The sequence below is a fragment of the Triticum urartu genome, unplaced genomic scaffold, assembly GCF_003073215.2.
Source record: "Triticum urartu cultivar G1812 unplaced genomic scaffold, Tu2.1 TuUngrouped_contig_7354, whole genome shotgun sequence".
Lineage (NCBI taxonomy): Eukaryota > Viridiplantae > Streptophyta > Magnoliopsida > Poales > Poaceae > Triticum > Triticum urartu.
In genome coordinates, this window is record NW_024118190.1 from 1 (window position 1) to 10,150 (window position 10,150).

Consider the following 10,150-nt stretch of genomic DNA (forward strand, 5'->3'; position numbering starts at 1 on the left):
AAGTTTGGATTCTTGGATGTTTTCCGATAAATCTAGCCCGCTGCCTGATTCTAGGTTCAGGCCTTGAGTGATGTCCTCCCCTCCGCGGGTATCCGGCTTGGAGGGATCGGGAATCCGGACATACCTAATCCTTAAGATAGGTGAAGGGTTGCCGCATTGTTCTTCCACCACTGCAACATGATGGGTGACCTGGGGAGAGTTGATCTCTGTCAGATCGGGTTTAGGCCCAATCTGATCGTAGTCTGTAGCGACTCCCAGGGCGGCGATGCGATCCAAGAGCTCATTCAGGGAAGAGAGCTCCATTGGATCTAACTGCTCGGCGGGTTCCGAGTTAACGTGGAGATTGCATTCGATGACCTGAGAAGTCATCGTCGGCGCAGCGGCCGAACAGGCGGTCATAAGAAAACCACCTAGCCGGAGAGTTTGGCCGATAGCAAAAGCTCCCTCAGCAACAGTGCCGTCTTTAAAGATGGGATGAGACATCCTTCCTGGTGGCGACGGCACAGCGGAACTCTCAATGAAAGCACCAATGTCGGTGTCAAAACCGGCGGATCTCGGGTAGGGGGTCCCGAACTGTGCGTCTAGGCCGGATGGTAATAGGAGGCAGGGGACACGATATTTTACCCAGGTTCGGGCCCTCTCTATGGAGGTAATACCCTACTTCCTGCTTGATTGATCTTGATGATATGGGTAGTACAAGAGAAGATCTACCACGAGATCAGAGAGGATAAACCCTAGAAGCTAGCCTATGGTATGACTGTATGTTGTGATTGTTATCCTACGGACTAAAACCCTTTGGTTTATATAGACACTGGAGAGGGTTAGGGTTACACAAGGTCGGTTAAAAAGGAGGAGATATCCATATTCGTATTGCCTAGCTTGCCTTCCACGCCAAGTAGAGTCCCATCCGGACACGAGACGAAGTCTTCAATCTTGTATCTTCATAGTCTAACAGTCCGGCCAATGGATATAGTCCGGCTATCCGGAGACCCCCTAATCCAGGACTCCCTCGGTTACCATAAAGCACAACCTGATCATTCCGTCTTTATGAAGAGGTACCCCGAGGGTGATTTCATTAGTCTGTTTGTTGTATGTTGATGATATGTTGATTGTTGGAAATGGCACAAAGAGGATTGCTCTCCTCAAGACGTCATTGAGTAAATCATTTTCCATGAAGGATTTAGGACCATCTAAGCAAATACTTGGCATGATGATCTCCCGTGATGGATCAAAGAAAAGATACATTGAGAAGGTAGTTGAATGGTTCTATATGAAAAATGCAAAATCTATTATGTCTTCTCCGACAGGCCATCACAAACTGAATCCCAAACAATGTCCTAAAAGAAAGAATGAGAAAGAAGAAATGACGAAAGTAACATACCAATCTGTTGTCGGCAGTATGATGTATGCCATGGTATGCACTAGACCTCATATTGCCTATGCAGTTAGAGTTTTCCAATTCATGAAAAGTCCAAATAAAGCTCACTGGGGAGCTATGAAGTGGCTTCTTAGGTATCTCAAGGGAACTTCTACATCTTGTTTATGCTTTGGAAGCGGTGAACCTTTATTGCAGGACTATACAGATGCAGATTATGCCGCTGACAAGGTTCATATGGAGTCCACATCCGGATACCTGATGACTTACACAGGGGGAGTAGTGTCGTGGCAATCAATACTGGAGAAATGTGTTTCCACATCAACTACAGAAGTTGAGTATATAGCAGCGGTTGACGCTGGCAAGGAAGTGTTATGGATGAAGAACTTCTTGCAAGAGCTTAGCACGAAGCAAGAGAAGTAGGTTTTGTTTTGTGACAGTCAAAGTGTTATTCATCTTGCCAAGAATTCAAGCTATCACTCTCGAACCAAGCACATTGATGTGGGGTATCATTGCATTCGAGATGTTCTAAGTTCCAAGTTGCTGAAACTTGAGGAGATCCATACCAACGACAATGGTTTGAATATGATGACCAAGATATTGCCAAACGACAAGCTACAAGCATGTTTCAAGATAGCATGCCCCTCATGAGTTGGAGGAGGAGATTTGTTGGTGCGTAGAAGGGTGATTAGCTTTTTGGGGAGCGCTCTCCATGACTATTGAACTCTTCATCAGGGACGCCACAAACACCAATGATCACTTCCCAGCGACTATCTCTTCCACGACGTCGATAAACTCTTCGACGACATGGGCGAAAACACCAACGTGAACGGTTCCTTTGCTGCACAGTACATGCTCATTTGTCCATTGTTCAAGATCTTGCTATAGTTTCTTGTTCTAGCTATTGTTTTAAACATGTTGTGTTTGAATTCACAACTTTAGAAGCTATTTGCATAATCTCGGTTAGATTGCATGATTTGTTCTATCTCTGTTATTATAGTCATGCTTTATCTTCTATTTCTGTGGATTAAATCATTTGTTAAATTGATCATATTTCCAACAGTCCAAAAACCTTATTATAAGCCCTTTACCAGAGTGGTTTTGCTACATCCATGAGGCCTCCTATGTTTGAGGGTGTGTGTCGGTGTCAAAACCGGCGGATCTCGGGTAGGGGGTCTCGAACTGTGCGTCTAAGGCGGATGGTAACAGGAGGCAGGGGACACGATGTTTTACCCAGGTTCGGGCCCTCTTGATGGAGGTAAAACCCTACGTCCTGCTTGATTTATTCTTGATGATATGGGTATTACAAGAGTTGATCTACCACGAGATCGGAGAGGCTAAACCCTAGAAGCTAGCCTATGGTATGATTGTATGTTGTCCTACGGACTAAAACCCTCCGGTTTATATAGACACCAGAAGGGGCTAGGGTTACACAAGGTCGGTTACAAAGGAGGAGATATACATATCCGTATTGCCTAGCTTGCCTTCCACGCCAAGTAGAGTCCTATCCGGACACGAGACGAAGTCTTCAATCTTGTATCTTCATAGTCCAACAGTCCGGCCAAAGGATATAGTCCAGCTGTCCGGAGACCCCCTAATCCAGGACTACCTCAGTAGCCCCTGAACTAGGCTTCAATGATGATGAGTCCGGCGCAGTGTTGTCTTCGGCATTACAAGGCGGGTTCCTCCTCTGGATACACCACAGAAGAGTTTGAATAAAAGGATATTGTTCGACCCTGCAAAATAAGTTCCACATACCACCGTAGAGAGAATAATATTTCCACAAATCTAATTTGCTGACACATTTTGGCAACATGACATCATGCCATGGCGCGGTGATCATTCGAACCGTTTTTCCAGCCCCGAACATAATGCGAGGCAGTTTCTTGACACGTCTTGTCAAAGCAGAGATTAGGTCCCCCTTATTACGGGATTCTCATCAATACGGGCGTGGGTAACCCAACCGCGCCTAGGACTCCTAGATTTTAGGCAAGTCCCAAACGACCACGAGGAGGACGCTTGATATTCACCCTATTTATAAAGGGTCAAGGCTTTTACTTTTTTCCTCCCATGCTCAATTGAATCCTTCCCCCGCCTCGAGTTCTAACACCCAAAGCCCAGGTCAGGTGCTTCGGACCTTCAATCATGTCCGGATCTAGCCTCCAGGGCCGGTGGATGCCCTCCTCCGTCACGGAAGAGGATATCAAGAAGTTGAGGGAGGCAAGATACTTGCCCGCCGAAGTCTCGCATCGACTGCCTGCCCGAGGGCAGGTCGTCCCTACTCCTGAACCCAATGAAGACGTCGTGTTTATCTCCCACTTCCTCCGAGGACTAGGCCTCACTCTGGATCCCTTCGTAAGGGGTTTGATGTTCTATTACGGGCTTGACCACGATCTAGCCCCAGATTCCTTTCTCCACATCTCGGCATTTATTATCGTGTGTGAGGCCTTCCTCCGCATTACCCCTCACTTTGGCCTGTGGCTCAAGCCCTTTGATGTGAAGCCGAAGACGGTTGAGGGGCAGCAAGTAGCGTGCGGAGGGGCATTAATAAGCAAGATCGCTGGAGCTCCGTGGCCAAAGGGTTCCTTTCCAGAGATGTCCGGATTATGGCAACGGGAGTGGTTCTACGGCACCGCTCCCAGAAGTGCCAAGTGGGTAGCTTCCCCCGTCTTTCGCTTAGGCCCTCCACCACAACAGATGTCATGGATCAGCAGGGGGCTGAGCTGGGGTCCAGCCAAGGATGTGCCCATATTGCAGAGCCGCATCCGAGATCTCTTCGAGGGAGATTTTAGTTTGGTTATGGTAGTGCAAGTCATGCTGGTTCATCGAGTCCAGCCTTGCAAACACCGGCCCCTACACTTGTGGGAATTCAACCCAGAAGGACCGCGCGCTATTCAGAATTTCCTCGGCCTGACGCATGAGGAGATGTACAAGTCGTTCTTCCGGCCCCAAATAGAGTGTCAGTACACCACCGAGGACGTGGTCCTAACCAGCAACCGCACCGCGGCCCAAGTAAGTAATACTCTAGTCGAACACACTGTCTTTCTTTTATCATGACATCATTCTGAAGAATCGCTCTTTGACCAGGACTGGATAACAAAGGCAAAGATGATCTGGTGTTCGGCTCCCCTTCCCGAAGGCTTGGACAATTTGGTGCTGGAAAAGATGCTCGAGCCAGCACTTTGCCCGGTGCCCTCAAGGGAAGACTAAGGGGAGAATAAAGGGGGCGAAAGCGGGCCTCCACCGCTACCTATTTCAACCAAGGGAACGAGCGCCTCCGTGAGGGAGGATAACCAAGGGGAAGAATCGGACGTTCCATTTCCCCTCCATTGTGGCTGGGAAGCCCTTTATGCTGCGGAGGAAATTCGGCGATCCGCGGTATGCCCCTCTGGATCGGCTATGGAGTTCGGCTGACGCATATCTGGACTTGGCGGCGAGCGATGTCGATGCGGCCGAATACTTCCGAGATCAGACATATCGTGAAGTGGACACGCTGTTCTGTTCACAATTTAACGTTCCAAAGCGTCCGCTTCCATTGACTGATCAGCTTGCCGAATGGGCCGAACTCAATAGATTGTCCGGACTCGCCATGAGGTCTGTCGTGGATAATCTGTGGCTAGAAAGGCCAAAACCGAACAGCTATTTTAGCTTGGTGCAGCAGTTCCTTGGTGCGGTGCCACGCATTAATGCGATGAAGAGGTCGGCGTGCATAGAAGGCTCGCGGATGGCCCTTGCCTGTGTCAAAACATACTGGGCGGAGATGGATGCCACCACTGTCGCAGCGCAGGGTTCGGCGTGGCTGCCGAGCACTATTTTGAAGAAGTTCTTGCAGGCGCTCGTTCGATAGAGGCCTAGTGCTCGAAGAATGTTATGTTTGAGTAACATGTACTCCATTGTAAAAACAACGTTTTATTGAATTTATCAAGGTTGTATTTATATTTTTGCCCGAAAGTATTGTGATGCCTCCTGTGTGGCCGTTTATGTATACATGTATATAACCTGAAAGATTGCAGTCGTCGGCTTCAGCCCCCACGCATATAATGCGGGGGTGTTCATAGAAGACGCGTATTCACATTAATCCAACGCCTTGGTCCTAATAAGGAGGTGATAGTGCAGCGAACTAGGCAACCGGACTATAATTCTTTAACACTTTCACTTAGCCATAGGAGTTTGACAGTGGGGCTACTATATAGCCCTTGGTGGCTCCACACTAATCCGGATTCGGGGTGTGTACATGCCTGACCACGAAACGACCCTTTTTTGATGCGGAGGAATCCCGAAGATTCCAATAAGTCATCGAGTGGTTGACCAGTCTCACGCTATATCATGACAGTCAGTTTTCCACTTTCTCTACTGAGGTGCTCGTCCGGATGAACACTACAAGAAATATGTCAACTTGTGACCACCACTATTGGTCACTATATGGTCACAAATTTCCATTTGTGACCTTTTTGTGACCAAAAACATAAGGTCAAAAGCTGGCCATCATAAACTGACTATAGCGACCTTTCTTCTGGAATGGTCGTAGACGTTTATGACCAAAATACGTCTACTGTGGCGTTTTGGCCACTAGCAACCTCCCCAGGCCACGTAGGCATCCAGCGTGGCAATCTGACGTGGCACAAGATTCAGCCCGGTCCAATTCGATTTTCTACATGGGCCTAGCCCAACAATTCGGCCTTTTTACTGTATTTTTCTATCAATTTTTGATCGGCTTCATGGGCCAAGCCCAACATTGCAGCCTTTTTATTTTCTACGCCTTCGGCCTTTTTGCTTCCATTCTTATTTGGGCCTTTTTACAATCCATTTTGGACCAGGTGTGTTTTCTTTTGTTTTCTTTTGCTCATCCAATTAGGTCCCACTTGTCAATTTTCTTTTGTTTCTTTCCACTAGTGAAATGGGACCAGGTGTGTTGTTTAGGTGCCACACGTCAGTTCTCTATTTGTGCAACAACCAATAACTTGATTCAAACAGAGCCAATAACACATAAATTTTCAAACAACAGCCAAATAATGGCAGGTAGTTTACAATCATGGCAGTACAAATCAGGTATTGAAATATAGAATACAGCTAAATATTAACATGTCCAGCTCCAGAGAGCTAAAGCACATTGTTGGGTGCGAGTTCTCTTTAGGATTCTACTCCTGGAGTTCCTTGTACACAAACTTTTAACGAATGAAGGCCAAAATCTGCGAGTTATAAATCAGAAAAGTTAGGGAACATAATCAAGTGTAGCCGTGCATATAACATTATCCTAACCATGAAACATAGCTGCAGAATTTGAGATCTAATAAGAAACCATGCATATAACATTCTCATAACAACAAAACTGAGATATATTTGGAAAGGGCAAATGACAAGTATCAACCTACTGCTAGATAACAGAGCAAACATGTCAAAATTATTCAGATATCCTACTGTGTGTGTCACATTATACATGCATCAAGCTTCAGCCATCAATTTTAGGACGAGTAGATACCGAACTTCATGCCGATGATATGGATGGGGCTGCTGTAGAACATCTGGTAAGCATCATCTTTAACGCTGAACGTTGCAGATACTTGTCCATTTAGTACTCTACCATGCGCTCCTGCCATCGCGCCAGAGAGGATATGATAAGTCTAAAATACTATTAGGAGCCCCCAATGCTAAAAAGGTGCTCTAAGATAGTGAACTAGTGGATATCACTCAAGTAAACTATTTTACTCCTTACATGCAACAGTCAGGAATTAGTACAGTTGTTGAAGCAGGAGTAAGCTGATCATATAACATAAGAGTCAGCAATTCTATGCTTATTTTTAAGAAAAAATGATACAAGTTAAGACTTTGTTTAACGGTAGGTCTAAGAAAATAAATTGTGCATTTGGTGAGAATATAGCAACAGATTAAGAGCATATTGTTCAGCATCACACAGATAGTAGAAACATGCTACAGGAAGCTATTTGCATAAAGTAGAGAACTACAAAACAAGCTATTGACCATCCTACTGGTAGCAAGGACATAAAGATAATCACTTAATAAGATAAGAAGCAGACATGAATCACATAACTATGTACAATTCAATATCCCAACTGAGAGTGAACATGTATTCAATATTTCCTGCATTTCAATACATGCACGACAGATTCACAGCAAAACTATATATAGCTGTACAAACATGCATGAATAGGAAAGCAACCAAACTACAAGAACATATAAGGAAACAGAGGGAATCACTATAACCTATGGAGTGACAAGCACATATATGAACTCAAAGTAATGCCCAGCTGGACCAAAAGAAGCTGGATTAGTCAGAAGCACATATATGAGCCGTGTCATCCAGTCTCGCAGCCACCAACTCGCGCCGCTCGCCGCCGCGGTCACCACCTTCTTTGTCAACACGGCGGTTCTGCCAGACTTGCAAAAAACAGAGGAGGTGTTTGGAATCAGGCGACGGAATAAGGCGAATGGACATCACACTTGCCAACTAATTAACTATAGCATGCTAAAGAAACATTTCATTAACAAATCTGATTCAGGAACTAGCTTATTGAGTATGACAAAAATGCTTAGAATAAAATTCATTTCAAGAAATGCTGCAGTAGCTAAAAAACAAACTAAGCTATACCATTTCAGGAAAATGTGTAAGATGTTCAACTTTTGTGACATTCACTCCAGCTGCTTCCAAACTTGATGCTGTACCACCAGTAGGGACCCATGTTACTTGACTAGTTGTTCAAACACATGGGGCCCTAATCGAGTATCACCGGATAGAACTAGACAACAGATACAAAATGTTCTCAAAAAGACAGAACATTAACTAGTGTGTGCGGTACAGTGTGCCTAATGATTTAGTCTGCAGGGTTTAGATGCTACTAGTACACATGAATCCAACCACTCTGCTTCTACACAGTCATTAGGCTGTAGGGTCTCGTGACTTTTGTTCATCAGTCCAATAGCCTATTTACACTAAAACCAGCGCTACAGCAATAATTATCACAGGGAGGCCGATTTGGTTACCTGTTGGTGCAGCCACGGCCCCAGCCCTGCAGCACCTCCATGAACTCCTTGGTGCCCGAGCCCGCGATGGTGCCCAGGTTGTTCACATGGTCTGCCACTTCAAAACAATCATCAGAGAAAATAGGTCTTTCCATTGAGGAGAGAGCATAGACTCGATCATCGTCCTTTTGCCAAATCCCCCACGCCTTCCCGTGACGGCCTTCACCACAATGACCTGCAAGCAAAACACACCAAAAACTAAGTCACACATGCATGCTACTAATCCACTGTCATGTAGTTATTTGGTCATTATTTTAGATTAATATGAATAATTCAATATGTATTATCTGTTTTAAAAAATGAAGTAAATATGTTATGCTAGACTATTGTTTCAAACAAATATATTAAAATGTTAAATTTAACATGCTAGAAAATTAAAGTAGAGTGCCCAACACACACAGTGTAAGTAAGACTAGCATATAGTAGTTTGTCTTGTACAAAATGCTTCTAATCTAAGTAAGCATGAGAGTGTACGTGCTGGAGCTCCCTCGGCATCGCTGCTATCGTGTTTGACCAATGAAACAAAAGGTTACAGGGAGCTTTATTGTAATTGTCATGCTTTGTTGTAACTGGATTCACTATTTAGTCACAGGAATACAACACAGTTCAAGAAATACTCCACCAAAGACAAATCATAAATTAAACTACTGCAAGCAAGAAGAGATATGAAGAGGGAACTACTGCTTGCAAGTCCCAACTTAACAACAGTTATCATTAATTTAGTTAATCGAAGATGCTACTCTAACTACTCCATTTTGCAAGATGCCACTTTAACTATCAGTACTGGAGTAATCGAATGTGTTGCAAGATGCTACTCTAACCAGATGCTCCAAGTTGATACTCCAAGATACTACAAGCAAGTTCATACTCCCACAAGAAGATAATTAAGACAAGAATCTGTTCCACACACACTGTTCATTCGAGCATGTGCTCTCTGCAAAACTTGAAACAGTACCACGCGGACGTCCAACCAGCGGTAGAGAGGTCAGCCATAGCACAATAGACCTAGAGCTACAACCTGACAGTAACAATAACCGCACAACACAGCCGTTCCTCACACATGTGACTGAAAAAGTAACAGAAATTCGTTTAACGGTGCTCTGGTAGGCGTACCTCTCGCCTAAGCTACTCATCTGTGTCATCGCCATCTGCCAACTGCTGGTTCGACAATGTGCTCTCTACAAAACCTGAAACAACACCACACAGACATCCATCCAGTGGCAGAGAGGTCAACCACAGGTACACATCACACCAAACCAATACCGCGAAATCACAAATCTGACCGAGAAATCCAGGGCACCTTTCTCTTCGTCCGAGGCCGGGAGCGCCTCCCCTGTCCAGTCCTTGGGCACGAGCGGATCCTGCACACACATGAACGCACCAAAAAATAAAAACATCACCGCCTGGGATCGAAGAACGAAGGAACAGAGGAGCCGGACGCGAGGGAGAGGGAGAGGGAGAGGTAGGGTTGGCTTACCCGGTGGGTGGAGGCGGGGCTGTCGGGGCCGGGGTGGCGGCCGAACCAGAAGAGGAAGCAGTCGACGAGGAAGGTGTCGAAGAAGGCCACCACCGCCCTCACGAGCGCCTCCGCACACCCGCACATAGAGCTCGTCGAAGGAGAGACTTCGACACGGTGCTTGGCGGGCTAGATCTTGGGGATGCGCTTCCGTCGCCGCCCCTTCCTGTGCGCCCGCGCAGCGGCGATCCGCCCTCCCTGCCTAGGGTAGGGGCCGCGGC

At 45.9% G+C, this 10,150-nt stretch overlaps 1 long non-coding RNA gene across 1 annotated transcript; it reads right to left on the bottom strand.

Moving 5' to 3' along the window:
* Positions 1 to 9,568: 9,568 nt before the first annotated feature.
* LOC125531519 lies at positions 9,569 to 9,933 on the bottom strand. The gene is made up of 3 exons (XR_007293304.1): positions 9,891 to 9,933; positions 9,714 to 9,774; positions 9,569 to 9,600 (listed from the first exon to the last, which is right to left on the bottom strand). It is a non-coding gene; the product is annotated as an uncharacterized LOC125531519 (long non-coding RNA).
* Between the last annotated feature and the right edge of the window lie 217 nt (positions 9,934 to 10,150).